This window comes from Podarcis raffonei, chromosome 2 (assembly GCF_027172205.1).
Source record: "Podarcis raffonei isolate rPodRaf1 chromosome 2, rPodRaf1.pri, whole genome shotgun sequence".
NCBI lineage: Eukaryota > Metazoa > Chordata > Lepidosauria > Squamata > Lacertidae > Podarcis > Podarcis raffonei.
Window position 1 is genome coordinate 25,295,822 of NC_070603.1, and position 18,885 is coordinate 25,314,706.

An 18,885-nucleotide genomic window follows, 5' to 3' on the forward strand; every position below is an offset into this window, starting at 1 on the left:
CTACCACTTTACTACTATTTTACCACCATCTTACTACCACTTTACTACTATTTTACTACCATCTTACTACCACTTTACTACTACCCTACTACTGCTTTACTACTATTTTACTAATGCCTTACTACTGCTTCACTACTATTTTACTTCTATTTCACCACTTTACTATTGTTTTACCATTACTTAACTGCTAATTCACTACTGGTTTACTATTGCTTTACTACCACTTTACTTCCCCTTTACTACTGCTACTTTATTACTTATACTACTTTACTATTTATACTCCTATTTATACAGTAGACCTTCCTGAACAATGGCATGCCTGTCTATAGTATTGTTACTATTTTATTAATTGTATATACTGCCCTTCATCCGTAGATTTAAGGTTGGTTTACAACATAAAAATGCAAGGTAAAAAACACAAAATACACAATAAAAATAAGAGCAAGAACAAACCAATAAGCCTCCTCCCTCACCCTCTCCTTTGGCTTGTCCTTCACTCATGACTTCTCTCTTGTTCCTTGATCTTAACTTCCCCACTTTTGCAAACCTTCCAGTTGTCCCTAATTTTCCCGGTGCAGTCCCAGATTTATTGAAGCTGTCCTGGTTTCTGATGTTATCCTGCTTTTCCTTAGGATGTCCCTATGTTCATCAGAGAAATGTTGGATGGTATGGAGTTATACAACCCCCAAGCCATCTAAAGGCAACCTGTATAGGGAAGTTTTTTAATGTTTACTGTTTTATTACCTTTTTATATGTTTTGGAAGCCGCCCAGAGTGGCTAGAGCAACCCAGGCAGATGGATGTGGTATAAATACAGTGGTACCTCGGGTTACATATGCTTCAGGTTACATATGCTTCAGGTTACACACTCCGCTAACCCAGAAATAGTGCTTCAGGTTAAGAACTTTGCTTCAGGATGAGAACAGAAATCGTGATCCGGCGGCGCGGCGGCAGCAGGAGGCCCCATTAGCTAAAGTGGTGCTTCAGGTTAAGAACAGTTTCAGTTTAAGTACGGACCTCCGGAACGAATTAAGTACTTAACCTGAGGTACCACTGTAGTAAAATTGTTGTTACAGAACAGGGCACCCCTATTTTCATCGGAGAAATGTTGGAGGGTATGCTTTTGTCCTCACCTCAGTTTTGACTACTGGCTCCTCACACAGCTCCTGACTCACGACAGTGTGTTGCCCATCGCTCAGTTCTGACTAAAGGACTTTAGACATTGCTGGCGCGGACATTTTGGGAGCCAAAATATCCAACACCACTAAATTCTGGTGTACTTCTTTAGCATAATAGCGTAAACGGGGATCAACATACAAACAATGAGAAGCGACTTTGTGAGGGCCACATAACAGTGGTGGGCAGGACCAGAAGCAAATTTCATAAATGCGAATTCTACCTTTGTACAGCAGGGTAGTTTCTACGCACACAAACACCCCTCTCTATCCTTCATCCAAGCAAGCAAGAGCCATAATTGAGGAAATATCCCACCCAGGAAAGTACACTCAAGCATACCCTTCAGCGTTTTTCTGATGAAACTAGAGACCTTTACTACTACTTTACTACCACTTTACTACCACTTTACTACTACTTTACTACTACTTTACTACTACTTTACTACCACTTTACTACTATTTTACTACCATCTTACTACCACTTTACTACTGCTTTACTAGTACCCTACTACTGCATGTATATATACTGCATGTATATATACATATATACAGCATGTGCTGCCCATGACCCAAACTTCCTCCCCTCTCCCCTCTCCTGTGCCACATAAGACTCGTTGGACTCTGTTGCAACCTGTAAGATATCAACCAGACTAGAGCTTTGAAAGTAAATGAATCTGTTCTGCATGCAGAACCCAGGCGCCCTCTTGTGCGTAAACCAGACAGATCATCTTTCAGACCCAACTGCACAGGATCTGCAAGATAGTATTCAATTTCTTTCCAAAATACAGATTTCTTTTTTCAAGAATACTTTTCAGATTAGAAACAGATGCTAGGGGAAGCTGTTTAGAGAAGAAGATTGCACAACTATATACCTGACCTGAGATGCCCCTATTTCCATATGAAGTGAAGACTGAATTCTGTTGTTTCTTTGTCAGGCTTTTTTTCCTTTTTTCTTTTTTTTAATGCATAGAATAGAAAAAGGTCAAGATGTTTACCTTTTAAATGTCGAAATAATTGGACAGAAAAGACATTTTCTTGCAAGCTCCTTGGCTCCCTTTTCAAATGAGTGAGTAAGGGCTAATATTTTCTTGCTTGTGGGCAGTGCTGGAGAACATTTTTCATCCCGAGGGCCACATTCGCTTCTGGGCGACTTTGTGAGGGCCACATAACAGTGGTGGGCAGGACCAGAAGCAAATTTCATGAATGCAAATTCTACCTTTGTACAGCAGGGTAGTTTCTACGCACACAAACACCCCTCTCTATCCTTCATCCAAGCAAGCAAGAGCCATTATTGAGGAAATATTCCACCCAGGAAAGTACACTCAAGCATACCCTTCAGCGTTTTTCTGATGAAACTAGAGACCTTTACTACTACTTTACTACTACTTTACTACCACCTCACTACAAATTCATTACTACTTTACTACCACTTTGCTACCACTTTACTACTATTTTACCACCATCTTACTACCACTTTACTACTATTTTACTACCATCTTACTACCACTTTACTACTACCCTACTACTGCTTTACTACTATTTTACTAATGCCTTACTACTGCTTCACTACTATTTTACTTCTATTTCACCACTTTACTATTGTTTTACCATTACTTAACTGCTAATTCACTACTGGTTTACTATTGCTTTACTACCACTTTACTTCCCCTTTACTACTGCTACTTTATTACTTATACTACTTTACTATTTATACCCCTATTTATACAGTAGACCTTCCTGAACAATGGCATGCCTGTCTATAGTATTGTTACTATTTTATTAATTGTATATACTGCCCTTCATCCGTAGATTTAAGGTTGGTTTACAACATAAAAATGCAAGGTAAAAAACACAAAATACACAATAAAAATAAGAGCAAGAACAAACCAATAAGCCTCCTCCCTCACCCTCTCCTTTGGCTTGTCCTTCACTCATGACTTCTCTCTTGTTCCTTGATCTTAACTTCCCCACTTTTGCAAACCTTCCAGTTGTCCCTAATTTTCCCGGGGCAGTCCCAGATTTATTGAAGCTGTCCTGGTTTCTGATGTTATCCTGCTTTTCCTTAGGATGTCCCTATGTTCATCAGAGAAATGTTGGATGGTATGGAGTTATACAACCCCCAAGCCATCTAAAGGCAACCTGTATAGGGAAGTTTTTTAATGTTTACTGTTTTATTACCTTTTTATATGTTTTGGAAGCCGCCCAGAGTGGCTAGAGCAACCCAGGCAGATGGATGTGGTATAAATACAGTGGTACCTCGGGTTACATATGCTTCAGGTTACATATGCTTCAGGTTACACACTCCGCTAACCCAGAAATAGTGCTTCAGGTTAAGAACTTTGCTTCAGGATGAGAACAGAAATCGTGATCCGGCGGCGCGGCGGCAGCAGGAGGCCCCATTAGCTAAAGTGGTGCTTCAGGTTAAGAACAGTTTCAGTTTAAGTACGGACCTCCGGAACGAATTAAGTACTTAACCTGAGGTACCACTGTAGTAAAATTGTTGTTACAGAACAGGGCACCCCTATTTTCATCGGAGAAATGTTGGAGGGTATGCTTTTGTCCTCACCTCAGTTTTGACTACTGGCTCCTCACACAGCTCCTGACTCACGACAGTGTGTTGCCCATCGCTCAGTTCTGACTAAAGGACTTTATGCGGCCATTGCTGGCGCGGACATTTTGGGAGCCAAAATATCCAACACCACTAAATTCTGGTGTACTTCTTTAGCATAATAGCGTAAACGGGGATCAACATACAAACAATGAGAAGCGACTTTGTGAGGGCCACATAACAGTGGTGGGCAGGACCAGAAGCAAATTTCATGAATGCAAATTCTACCTTTGTACAGCAGGGTAGTTTCTACGCACACAAACACCCCTCTCTATCCTTCATCCAAGCAAGCAAGAGCGATTATTGAGGAAATATTCCACCCAGGAAAGTACACTCAAGCATACCCTTCAGCGTTTTTCTGATGAAACTAGAGACCTTTACTACTACTTTACTACTACTTTACTACCACTTTACTACTACTTTACTACCACTTTACTACCACTTTACTACTACTTTACTACTACTTTACTACTATTTTACTACCATCTTACTACCACTTTACTACTGCTTTACTACTACCCTACTACTGCATGTATATATACTGCATGTATATATACATATATACAGCATGTGCTGCCCATGACCCAAACTTCCTCCCCTCTCCCCTCTCCTGTGCCACATAAGACTCGTTGGACTCTGTTGCAACCTATAAGATATCAACCAGACTAGAGCTTTGAAAGTAAATGAATCTGTTCTGCATGCAGAACCCAGGCGCCCTCTTGTGCGTAAACCAGACAGATCATCTTTCAGACCCAACTGCACAGGATCTGCAAGATAGTATTCAATTTCTTTCCAAAATACAGATTTCTTTTTTCAAGAATACTTTTCAGATTAGAAACAGATGCTAGGGGAAGCTGTTTAGAGAAGAAGATTGCACAACTATATACCTGACCTGAGATGCCCCTATTTCCATATGAAGTGAAGACTGAATTCTGTTGTTTCTTTGTCAGGCTTTTTTTTTTCTTTTTTCTTTTTTTTAATGCATAGAATAGAAAAAGGTCAAGATGTTTACCTTTTAAATGTCGAAATAATTGGACAGAAAAGACATTTTCTTGCAAGCTCCTTGGCTCCCTTTTCAAATGAGTGAGTAAGGGCTAATATTTTCTTGCTTGTGGGCAGTGCTGGAGAACATTTTTCATCCCGAGGGCCACATTCGCTTCTGGGCGACTTTGTGAGGGCCACATAACAGTGGTGGGCAGGACCAGAAGCAAATTTCATGAATGCAAATTCTACCTTTGTACAGCAGGGTAGTTTCTACGCACACAAACACCCCTCTCTATCCTTCATCCAAGCAAGCAAGAGCCATAATTGAGGAAATATCCCACCCAGGAAAGTACACTCAAGCATACCCTTCAGCGTTTTTCTGATGAAACTAGAGACCTTTACTACTACTTTACTACAACTTTACTACCACTTTGCTACCACTTTACTACTATTTTACCACCATCTTACTACCACTTTACTACCACTTTAGTACTATTTTACTACCATCTTACTACCACTTTACTACTACCCTACTACTGCTTTACTACTATTTTACTAATGCCTTACTACTGCTTCACTACTATTTTACTTCTATTTCACCACTTTACTATTGTTTTACCATTACTTAACTGCTAATTCACTACTGGTTTACTATTGCTTTACTACCACTTTACTTCCCCTTTACTACTGCTACTTTATTACTTATACTACTTTACTATTTATACCCCTATTTATACAGTAGACCTTCCTGAACAATGGCATGCCTGTCTATAGTATTGTTACTATTTTATTAATTGTATATACTGCCCTTCATCCGTAGATTTAAGGTTGGTTTACAACATAAAAATGCAAGGTAAAAAACACAAAATACACAATAAAAATAAGAGCAAGAACAAACCAATAAGCCTCCTCCCTCACCCTCTCCTTTGGCTTGTCCTTCACTCATGACTTCTCTCTTGTTCCTTGATCTTAACTTCCCCACTTTTGCAAACCTTCCAGTTGTCCCTAATTTTCCCGGGGCAGTCCCAGATTTATTGAAGCTGTCCTGGTTTCTGATGTTATCCTGCTTTTCCTTAGGATGTCCCTATGTTCATCAGAGAAATGTTGGATGGTATGGAGTTATACAACCCCCAAGCCATCTAAAGGCAACCTGTATAGGGAAGTTTTTTAATGTTTACTGTTTTATTACCTTTTTATATGTTTTGGAAGCCGCCCAGAGTGGCTAGAGCAACCCAGGCAGATGGATGTGGTATAAATACAGTGGTACCTCGGGTTACATATGCTTCAGGTTACATATGCTTCAGGTTACACACTCCGCTAACCCAGAAATAGTGCTTCAGGTTAAGAACTTTGCTTCAGGATGAGAACAGAAATCGTGATCCGGCGGCGCGGCGGCAGCAGGAGGCCCCATTAGCTAAAGTGGTGCTTCAGGTTAAGAACAGTTTCAGTTTAAGTACGGACCTCCGGAACGAATTAAGTACTTAACCTGAGGTACCACTGTAGTAAAATTGTTGTTACAGAACAGGGCACCCCTATTTTCATCGGAGAAATGTTGGAGGTTATGCTTTTGTCCTCACCTCAGTTTTGACTACTGGCTCCTCACACAGCTCCTGACTCACGACAGTGTGTTGCCCATCGCTCAGTTCTGACTAAAGGACTTTATGCGGCCATTGCTGGTGCGGACATTTTGGGAGCCAAAATATCCAACACCACTAAATTCTGGTGTACTTCTTTAGCATAATAGCGTAAACGGGGATCAACATACAAACAATGAGAAGCGACTTTGTGAGGGCCACATAACAGTGGTGGGCAGGACCAGAAGCAAATTTCATAAATGCAAATTCTACCTTTGTACAGCAGGGTAGTTTCTACGCACACAAACACCCCTCTCTATCCTTCATCCAAGCAAGCAAGAGCCATTATTGAGGAAATATTCCACCCAGGAAAGTACACTCAAGCATACCCTTCAGCGTTTTTCTGATGAAACTAGAGACCTTTACTACTACTTTACTACCACTTTACTACCACTTTACTACCACTTTACTACTACTTTACTACTAGTTTACTACCACTTTACTACTACTTTACTACTACTTTACTACCACTTTACTACTAGTTTACTACCACTTTACTACTACTTTACTACTACTTTACTACCACTTTACTAACACTTTACTACTACTTTACTACTAGTTTACTACTAGTTTACTACTACTTTACTACTACTTTACTACCACTTTACTACTATTTTACTACCATCTTACTACCACTTTACTACTGCTTTACTAGTACCCTACTACTGCATGTATATATACTGCATGTATATATACATATATACAGCATGTGCTGCCCATGACCCAAACTTCCTCCCCTCTCCCCTCTCCTGTGCCACATAAGACTCGTTGGACTCTGTTGCAACCTGTAAGATATCAACCAGACTAGAGCTTTGAAAGTAAATGAATCTGTTCTGCATGCAGAACCCAGGCGCCCTCTTGTGCGTAAACCAGACAGATCATCTTTCAGACCCAACTGCACAGGATCTGCAAGATAGTATTCAATTTCTTTCCAAAATACAGATTTCTTTTTTCAAGAATACTTTTCAGATTAGAAACAGATGCTAGGGGAAGCTGTTTAGAGAAGAAGATTGCACAACTATATACCTGACCTGAGATGCCCCTATTTCCATATGAAGTGAAGACTGAATTCTGTTGTTTCTTTGTCAGGCTTTTTTTTCTTTTTTCTTTTTTTTAATGCATAGAATAGAAAAAGGTCAAGATGTTTACCTTTTAAATGTCGAAATAATTGGACAGAAAAGACATTTTCTTGCAAGCTCCTTGGCTCCCTTTTCAAATGAGTGAGTAAGGGCTAATATTTTCTTGCTTGTGGGCAGTGCTGGAGAACATTTTTCATCCCGAGGGCCACATTCGCTTCTGGGCGACTTTGTGAGGGCCACATAACAGTGGTGGGCAGGACCAGAAGCAAATTTCATGAATGCAAATTCTACCTTTGTACAGCAGGGTAGTTTCTACGCACACAAACACCCCTCTCTATCCTTCATCCAAGCAAGCAAGAGCCATTATTGAGGAAATATTCCACCCAGGAAAGTACACTCAAGCATACCCTTCAGCGTTTTTCTGATGAAACTAGAGACCTTTACTACTACTTTACTACTACTTTACTACCACCTCACTACAAATTCATTACTACTTTACTACCACTTTGCTACCACTTTACTACTATTTTACCACCATCTTACTACCACTTTACTACCACTTTACTACTATTTTACTACCATCTTACTACCACTTTACTACTACCCTACTACTGCTTTACTACTATTTTACTAATGCCTTACTACTGCTTCACTACTATTTTACTTCTATTTCACCACTTTACTATTGTTTTACCATTACTTAACTGCTAATTCACTACTGGTTTACTATTGCTTTACTACCACTTTACTTCCCCTTTACTACTGCTACTTTATTACTTATACTACTTTACTATTTATACTCCTATTTATACAGTAGACCTTCCTGAACAATGGCATGCCTGTCTATAGTATTGTTACTATTTTATTAATTGTATATACTGCCCTTCATCCGTAGATTTAAGGTTGGTTTACAACATAAAAATGCAAGGTAAAAAACACAAAATACACAATAAAAATAAGAGCAAGAACAAACCAATAAGCCTCCTCCCTCACCCTCTCCTTTGGCTTGTCCTTCACTCATGACTTCTCTCTTGTTCCTTGATCTTAACTTCCCCACTTTTGCAAACCTTCCAGTTGTCCCTAATTTTCCCGGGGCAGTCCCAGATTTATTGAAGCTGTCCTGGTTTCTGATGTTATCCTGCTTTTCCTTAGGATGTCCCTATGTTCATCAGAGAAATGTTGGATGGTATGGAGTTATACAACCCCCAAGCCATCTAAAGGCAACCTGTATAGGGAAGTTTTTTAATGTTTACTGTTTTATTACCTTTTTATATGTTTTGGAAGCCGCCCAGAGTGGCTAGAGCAACCCAGGCAGATGGATGTGGTATAAATACAGTGGTACCTCGGGTTACATATGCTTCAGGTTACATATGCTTCAGGTTACACACTCCGCTAACCCAGAAATAGTGCTTCAGGTTAAGAACTTTGCTTCAGGATGAGAACAGAAATCGTGATCCGGCGGCGCGGCGGCAGCAGGAGGCCCCATTAGCTAAAGTGGTGCTTCAGGTTAAGAACAGTTTCAGTTTAAGTACGGACCTCCGGAACGAATTAAGTACTTAACCTGAGGTACCACTGTAGTAAAATTGTTGTTACAGAACAGGGCACCCCTATTTTCATCGGAGAAATGTTGGAGGGTATGCTTTTGTCCTCACCTCAGTTTTGACTACTGGCTCCTCACACAGCTCCTGACTCACGACAGTGTGTTGCCCATCGCTCAGTTCTGACTAAAGGACTTTATGCGGCCATTGCTGGCGCGGACATTTTGGGAGCCAAAATATCCAACACCACTAAATTCTGGTGTACTTCTTTAGCATAATAGCGTAAACGGGGATCAACATACAAACAATGAGAAGCGACTTTGTGAGGGCCACATAACAGTGGTGGGCAGGACCAGAAGCAAATTTCATGAATGCAAATTCTACCTTTGTACAGCAGGGTAGTTTCTACGCACACAAACACCCCTCTCTATCCTTCATCCAAGCAAGCAAGAGCCATTATTGAGGAAATATTCCACCCAGGAAAGTACACTCAAGCATACCCTTCAGCGTTTTTCTGATGAAACTAGAGACCTTTACTACTACTTTACTACTACTTTACTACCACTTTACTACTACTTTACTACTACTTCACTACCACTTTACTACTAGTTTACTACTACTTTACTACCACTTTACTACTATTTTACTACCATCTTACTACCACTTTACTACTGCTTTACTAGTACCCTACTACTGCATGTATATATACTGCATGTATATATACATATATACAGCATGTGCTGCCCATGACCCAAACTTCCTCCCCTCTCCCCTCTCCTGTGCCACATAAGACTCGTTGGACTCTGTTGCAACCTGTAAGATATCAACCAGACTAGAGCTTTGAAAGTAAATGAATCTGTTCTGCATGCAGAACCCAGGCGCCCTCTTGTGCGTAAACCAGACAGATCATCTTTCAGACCCAACTGCACAGGATCTGCAAGATAGTATTCAATTTCTTTCCAAAATACAGATTTCTTTTTTCAAGAATACTTTTCAGATTAGAAACAGATGCTAGGGGAAGCTGTTTAGAGAAGAAGATTGCACAACTATATACCTGACCTGAGATGCCCCTATTTCCATATGAAGTGAAGACTGAATTCTGTTGTTTCTTTGTCAGGCTTTTTTTCCTTTTTTCTTTTTTTTAATGCATAGAATAGAAAAAGGTCAAGATGTTTACCTTTTAAATGTCGAAATAATTGGACAGAAAAGACATTTTCTTGCAAGCTCCTTGGCTCCCTTTTCAAATGCGTGAGTAAGGGCTAATATTTTCTTGCTTGTGGGCAGTGCTGGAGAACATTTTTCATCCCGAGGGCCACATTCGCTTCTGGGCGACTTTGTGAGGGCCACATAACAGTGGTGGGCAGGACCAGAAGCAAATTTCATGAATGCAAATTCTACCTTTGTACAGCAGGGTAGTTTCTACGCACACAAACACCCCTCTCTATCCTTCATCCAAGCAAGCAAGAGCCATTATTGAGGAAATATTCCACCCAGGAAAGTACACTCAAGCATACCCTTCAGCGTTTTTCTGATGAAACTAGAGACCTTTACTACTACTTTACTACTACTTTACTACCACCTCACTACAAATTCATTACTACTTTACTACCACTTTGCTACCACTTTACTACTATTTTACCACCATCTTACTACCACTTTACTACTATTTTACTACCATCTTACTACCACTTTACTACTACCCTACTACTGCTTTACTACTATTTTACTAATGCCTTACTACTGCTTCACTACTATTTTACTTCTATTTCACCACTTTACTATTGTTTTACCATTACTTAACTGCTAATTCACTACTGGTTTACTATTGCTTTACTACCACTTTACTTCCCCTTTACTACTGCTACTTTATTACTTATACTACTTTACTATTTATACTCCTATTTATACAGTAGACCTTCCTGAACAATGGCATGCCTGTCTATAGTATTGTTACTATTTTATTAATTGTATATACTGCCCTTCATCCGTAGATTTAAGGTTGGTTTACAACATAAAAATGCAAGGTAAAAAACACAAAATACACAATAAAAATAAGAGCAAGAACAAACCAATAAGCCTCCTCCCTCACCCTCTCCTTTGGCTTGTCCTTCACTCATGACTTCTCTCTTGTTCCTTGATCTTAACTTCCCCACTTTTGCAAACCTTCCAGTTGTCCCTAATTTTCCCGGGGCAGTCCCAGATTTATTGAAGCTGTCCTGGTTTCTGATGTTATCCTGCTTTTCCTTAGGATGTCCCTATGTTCATCAGAGAAATGTTGGATGGTATGGAGTTATACAACCCCCAAGCCATCTAAAGGCAACCTGTATAGGGAAGTTTTTTAATGTTTACTGTTTTATTACCTTTTTATATGTTTTGGAAGCCGCCCAGAGTGGCTAGAGCAACCCAGGCAGATGGATGTGGTATAAATACAGTGGTACCTCGGGTTACATATGCTTCAGGTTACATATGCTTCAGGTTACACACTCCGCTAACCCAGAAATAGTGCTTCAGGTTAAGAACTTTGCTTCAGGATGAGAACAGAAATCGTGATCCGGCGGCGCGGCGGCAGCAGGAGGCCCCATTAGCTAAAGTGGTGCTTCAGGTTAAGAACAGTTTCAGTTTAAGTACGGACCTCCGGAACGAATTAAGTACTTAACCTGAGGTACCACTGTAGTAAAATTGTTGTTACAGAACAGGGCACCCCTATTTTCATCGGAGAAATGTTGGAGGGTATGCTTTTGTCCTCACCTCAGTTTTGACTACTGGCTCCTCACACAGCTCCTGACTCACGACAGTGTGTTGCCCATCGCTCAGTTCTGACTAAAGGACTTTATGCGGCCATTGCTGGCGCGGACATTTTGGGAGCCAAAATATCCAACACCACTAAATTCTGGTGTACTTCTTTAGCATAATAGCGTAAACGGGGATCAACATACAAACAATGAGAAGCGACTTTGTGAGGGCCACATAACAGTGGTGGGCAGGACCAGAAGCAAATTTCATGAATGCAAATTCTACCTTTGTACAGCAGGGTAGTTTCTACGCACACAAACACCCCTCTCTATCCTTCATCCAAGCAAGCAAGAGCCATAATTGAGGAAATATCCCACCCAGGAAAGTACACTCAAGCATACCCTTCAGCGTTTTTCTGATGAAACTAGAGACCTTTACTACTACTTTACTACTACTTTACTACCACTTTACTACTACTTTACTACTACTTCACTACCACTTTACTACCACTTTACTACTACTTTACTACTACTTTACTACCACTTTACTACTACTTTACTACTACTTTACTACTACTTTACTACCACTTTACTACTATTTTACTACCATCTTACTACCACTTTACTACTGCTTTACTACTACCCTACTACTGCATGTATATATACTGCATGTATATATACATATATACAGCATGTGCTGCCCATGACCCAAACTTCCTCCCCTCTCCCCTCTCCTGTGCCACATAAGACTCGTTGGACTCTGTTGCAACCTGTAAGATATCAACCAGACTAGAGCTTTGAAAGTAAATGAATCTGTTCTGCATGCAGAACCCAGGCGCCCTCTTGTGCGTAAACCAGACAGATCATCTTTCAGACCCAACTGCACAGGATCTGCAAGATAGTATTCAATTTCTTTCCAAAATACAGATTTCTTTTTTCAAGAATACTTTTCAGATTAGAAACAGATGCTAGGGGAAGCTGTTTAGAGAAGAAGATTGCACAACTATATACCTGACCTGAGATGCCCCTATTTCCATATGAAGTGAAGACTGAATTCTGTTGTTTCTTTGTCAGGCTTTTTTTTTCTTTTTTCTTTTTTTTAATGCATAGAATAGAAAAAGGTCAAGATGTTTACCTTTTAAATGTCGAAATAATTGGACAGAAAAGACATTTTCTTGCAAGCTCCTTGGCTCCCTTTTCAAATGAGTGAGTAAGGGCTAATATTTTCTTGCTTGTGGGCAGTGCTGGAGAACATTTTTCATCCCGAGGGCCACATTCGCTTCTGGGCGACTTTGTGAGGGCCACATAACAGTGGTGGGCAGGACCAGAAGCAAATTTCATGAATGCAAATTCTACCTTTGTACAGCAGGGTAGTTTCTACGCACACAAACACCCCTCTCTATCCTTCATCCAAGCAAGCAAGAGCCATTATTGAGGAAATATCCCACCCAGGAAAGTACACTCAAGCATACCCTTCAGCGTTTTTCTGATGAAACTAGAGACCTTTACTACTACTTTACTACAACTTTACTACCACTTTGCTACCACTTTACTACTATTTTACCACCATCTTACTACCACTTTACTACCACTTTACTACTATTTTACTACCATCTTACTACCACTTTACTACTACCCTACTACTGCTTTACTACTATTTTACTAATGCCTTACTACTGCTTCACTACTATTTTACTTCTATTTCACCACTTTACTATTGTTTTACCATTACTTAACTGCTAATTCACTACTGGTTTACTATTGCTTTACTACCACTTTACTTCCCCTTTACTACTGCTACTTTATTACTTATACTACTTTACTATTTATACTCCTATTTATACAGTAGACCTTCCTGAACAATGGCATGCCTGTCTATAGTATTGTTACTATTTTATTAATTGTATATACTGCCCTTCATCCGTAGATTTAAGGTTGGTTTACAACATAAAAATGCAAGGTAAAAAACACAAAATACACAATAAAAATAAGAGCAAGAACAAACCAATAAGCCTCCTCCCTCACCCTCTCCTTTGGCTTGTCCTTCACTCATGACTTCTCTCTTGTTCCTTGATCTTAACTTCCCCACTTTTGCAAACCTTCCAGTTGTCCCTAATTTTCCCGGGGCAGTCCCAGATTTATTGAAGCTGTCCTGGTTTCTGATGTTATCCTGCTTTTCCTTAGGATGTCCCTATGTTCATCAGAGAAATGTTGGATGGTATGGAGTTATACAACCCCCAAGCCATCTAAAGGCAACCTGTATAGGGAAGTTTTTTAATGTTTACTGTTTTATTACCTTTTTATATGTTTTGGAAGCCGCCCAGAGTGGCTAGAGCAACCCAGGCAGATGGATGTGGTATAAATACAGTGGTACCTCGGGTTACATATGCTTCAGGTTACATATGCTTCAGGTTACACACTCCGCTAACCCAGAAATAGTGCTTCAGGTTAAGAACTTTGCTTCAGGATGAGAACAGAAATCGTGATCCGGCGGCGCGGCGGCAGCAGGAGGCCCCATTAGCTAAAGTGGTGCTTCAGGTTAAGAACAGTTTCAGTTTAAGTACGGACCTCTGGAACGAATTAAGTACTTAACCTGAGGTACCACTGTAGTAAAATTGTTGTTACAGAACAGGGCACCCCTATTTTCATCGGAGAAATGTTGGAGGTTATGCTTTTGTCCTCACCTCAGTTTTGACTACTGGCTCCTCACACAGCTCCTGACTCACGACAGTGTGTTGCCCATCGCTCAGTTCTGACTAAAGGACTTTATGCGGCCATTGCTGGTGCGGACATTTTGGGAGCCAAAATATCCAACACCACTAAATTCTGGTGTACTTCTTTAGCATAATAGCGTAAACGGGGATCAACATACAAACAATGAGAAGCGACTTTGTGAGGGCCACATAACAGTGGTGGGCAGGACCAGAAGCAAATTTCATAAATGCAAATTCTACCTTTGTACAGCAGGGTAGTTTCTACGCACACAAACACCCCTCTCTATCCTTCATCCAAGCAAGCAAGAGCCATTATTGAGGAAATATTCCACCCAGGAAAGTACACTCAAGCATACCCTTCAGCGTTTTTCTGATGAAACTAGAGACCTTTACTACTACTTTACTACCACTTTACTACCACTTTACTACTACTTTACTACTAGTTTACTACCACTTTACTACCACTTTACTACTACTTTACTACCACTTTACTACTAGTTTACTACCACTTTACTACTACTTTACTACTACTTTACTACCACTTTACTACCACTTTACTACTACTTTACTACTAGTTTACTACTAGTTTACTACTACTTTACTACTACTTTACTACCACTTTACTACTATTTTACTACCATCTTACTACCACTTTACTACTGCTTTACTAGTACCCTACTACTGCATGTATATATACTGCATGTATATATACATATATACAGCATGTGCTGCCCATGACCCAAACTTCCTCCCCTCTCCCCTCTCCTGTGCCACATAAGACTCGTTGGACTCTGTTGCAACCTGTAAGATATCAACCAGACTAGAGCTTTGAAAGTAAATGAATCTGTTCTGCATGCAGAACCCAGGCGCCCTCTTGTGCGTAAACCAGACAGATCATCTTTCAGACCCAACTGCACAGGATCTGCAAGATAGTATTCAATTTCTTTCCAAAATACAGATTTCTTTTTTCAAGAATACTTTTCAGATTAGAAACAGATGCTAGGGGAAGCTGTTTAGAGAAGAAGATTGCACAACTATATACCTGACCTGAGATGCCCCTATTTCCATATGAAGTGAAGACTGAATTCTGTTGTTTCTTTGTCAGGCTTTTTTTCCTTTTTTCTTTTTTTTAATGCATAGAATAGAAAAAGGTCAAGATGTTTACCTTTTAAATGTCGAAATAATTGGACAGAAAAGACATTTTCTTGCAAGCTCCTTGGCTCCCTTTTCAAATGAGTGAGTAAGGGCTAATATTTTCTTGCTTGTGGGCAGTGCTGGAGAACATTTTTCATCCCGAGGGCCACATTCGCTTCTGGGCGACTTTGTGAGGGCCACATAACAGTGGTGGGCAGGACCAGAAGCAAATTTCATGAATGCAAATTCTACCTTTGTACAGCAGGGTAGTTTCTACGCACACAAACACCCCTCTCTATCCTTCATCCAAGCAAGCAAGAGCCATTATTGAGGAAATATTCCACCCAGGAAAGTACACTCAAGCATACCCTTCAGCGTTTTTCTGATGAAACTAGAGACCTTTACTACTACTTTACTACTACTTTACTACCACCTCACTACAAATTCATTACTACTTTACTACCACTTTGCTACCACTTTACTACTATTTTACCACCATCTTACTACCACTTTACTACTATTTTACTACCATCTTACTACCACTTTACTACTACCCTACTACTGCTTTACTACTATTTTACTAATGCCTTACTACTGCTTCACTACTATTTTACTTCTATTTCACCACTTTACTATTGTTTTACCATTACTTAACTGCTAATTCACTACTGGTTTACTATTGCTTTACTACCACTTTACTTCCCCTTTACTACTGCTACTTTATTACTTATACTACTTTACTATTTATACTCCTATTTATACAGTAGACCTTCCTGAACAATGGCATGCCTGTCTATAGTATTGTTACTATTTTATTAATTGTATATACTGCCCTTCATCCGTAGATTTAAGGTTGGTTTACAACATAAAAATGCAAGGTAAAAAACACAAAATACACAATAAAAATAAGAGCAAGAACAAACCAATAAGCCTCCTCCCTCACCCTCTCCTTTGGCTTGTCCTTCACTCATGACTTCTCTCTTGTTCCTTGATCTTAACTTCCCCACTTTTGCAAACCTTCCAGTTGTCCCTAATTTTCCCGGGGCAGTCCCAGATTTATTGAAGCTGTCCTGGTTTCTGATGTTATCCTGCTTTTCCTTAGGATGTCCCTATGTTCATCAGAGAAATGTTGGATGGTATGGAGTTATACAACCCCCAAGCCATCTAAAGGCAACCTGTATAGGGAAGTTTTTTAATGTTTACTGTTTTATTACCTTTTTATATGTTTTGGAAGCCGCCCAGAGTGGCTAGAGCAACCCAGGCAGATGGATGTGGTATAAATACAGTGGTACCTCGGGTTACATATGCTTCAGGTTACATATGCTTCAGGTTACACACTCCGCTAACCCAGAAATAGTGCTTCAGGTTAAGAACTTTGCTTCAGGATGAGAACAGAAATCGTGATCCGGCGGCGCGGCGGCAGCAGGAGGCCCCATTAGCTAAAGTGGTGCTTCAGGTTAAGAACAGTTTCAGTTTAAGTACGGACCTCCGGAACGAATTAAGTACTTAACCTGAGGTACCACTGTAGTAAAATTGTTGTTACAGAACAGGGCACCCCTATTTTCATCGGAGAAATGTTGGAGGGTATGCTTTTGTCCTCACCTCAGTTTTGACTACTGGCTCCTCACACAGCTCCTGACTCACGACAGTGTGTTGCCCATCGCTCAGTTCTGACTAAAGGACTTTATGCGGCCATTGCTGGCGCGGACATTTTGGGAGCCAAAATATCCAACACCACTAAATTCTGGTGTACTTCTTTAGCATAATAGCGTAAACGGGGATCAACATACAAACAATGAGAAGCGACTTTGTGAGGGCCACATAACAGTGGTGGGCAGGACCAGAAGCAAATTTCATGAATGCAAATTCTACCTTTGTACAGCAGGGTAGTTTCTACGCACACAAACACCCCTCTCTATCCTTCATCCAAGCAAGCAAGAGCCATAATTGAGGAAATATCCCACCCAGGAAAGTACACTCAAGCATACCCTTCAGCGTTTTTCTGATGAAACTAGAGACCTTTACTACTACTTTACTACCACTTTACTACCACTTTACTACTACTTTACTACTAGTTTACTACCACTTTACTACCACTTTACTACTACTTTACTACCACTTTACTACTAGTTTACTACCACTTTACTACTACTTTACTACTACTTTACTACCACTTTACTACCACTTTACTACTACTTTACTACTAGTTTACTACTAGTTTACTACTACTTTACTACTACTTTACTACCACTTTACTACTATTTTACTACCATCTTACTACCACTTTACTACTGCTTTACTAGTACCCTACTACTGCATGTATATATACTGCATGTATATATACATATATACAGCATGTGCTGCCCATGACCCAAACTTCCTCCCCTCTCCCCTCTCCTGTGCCACATAAGACTCGTTGGACTCTGTTGCAACCTGTAAGATATCAACCAGACTAGAGCTTTGAAAGTAAATGAATCTGTTCTGCATGCAGAACCCAGGCGCCCTCTTGTGCGTAAACCAGACAGATCATCTTTCAGACCCAACTGCACAGGATCTGCAAGATAGTATTCAATTTCTTTCCAAAATACAGATTTCTTTTTTCAAGAATACTTTTCAGATTAGAAACAGATGCTAGGGGAAGCTGTTTAGAGAAGAAGATTGCACAACTATATACCTGACCTGAGATGCCCCTATTTCCATATGAAGTGAAGACTGAATTCTGTTGTTTCTTTGTCAGGCTTTTTTTCCTTTTTTCTTTTTTTTAATGCATAGAATAGAAAAAGGTCAAGATGTTTACCTTTTAAATGTCGAAATAATTGGACAGAAAAGACATTTTCTTGCAAGCTCCTTGGCTCCCTTTTCAAATGCGTGAGTAAGGGCTAATATTTTCTTGCTTGTGGGCAGTGCTGGAGAACATTTTTCATCCCGAGGGCCACATTCGCTTCTGGGCGACTTTGTGAGGGCCACATAACAGTGGTGGGCAGGACCAGAAGCAAATTTCATGAATGCAAATTCTACCTTTGTACAGCAGGGTAGTTTCTACGCACACAAACACCCCTCTCTATCCTTCATCCAAGCAAGCAAGAGCCATTATTGAGGAAATATTCCACCCAGGAAAGTACACTCAAGCATACCCTTCAGCGTTTTTCTGATGAAACTAGAGACCTTTACTACTACTTTACTACTACTTTACTACCACCTCACTACAAATTCATTACTACTTTACTACCACTTTGCTACCACTTTACTACTATTTTACCACCATCTTACTACCACTTTACTACTATT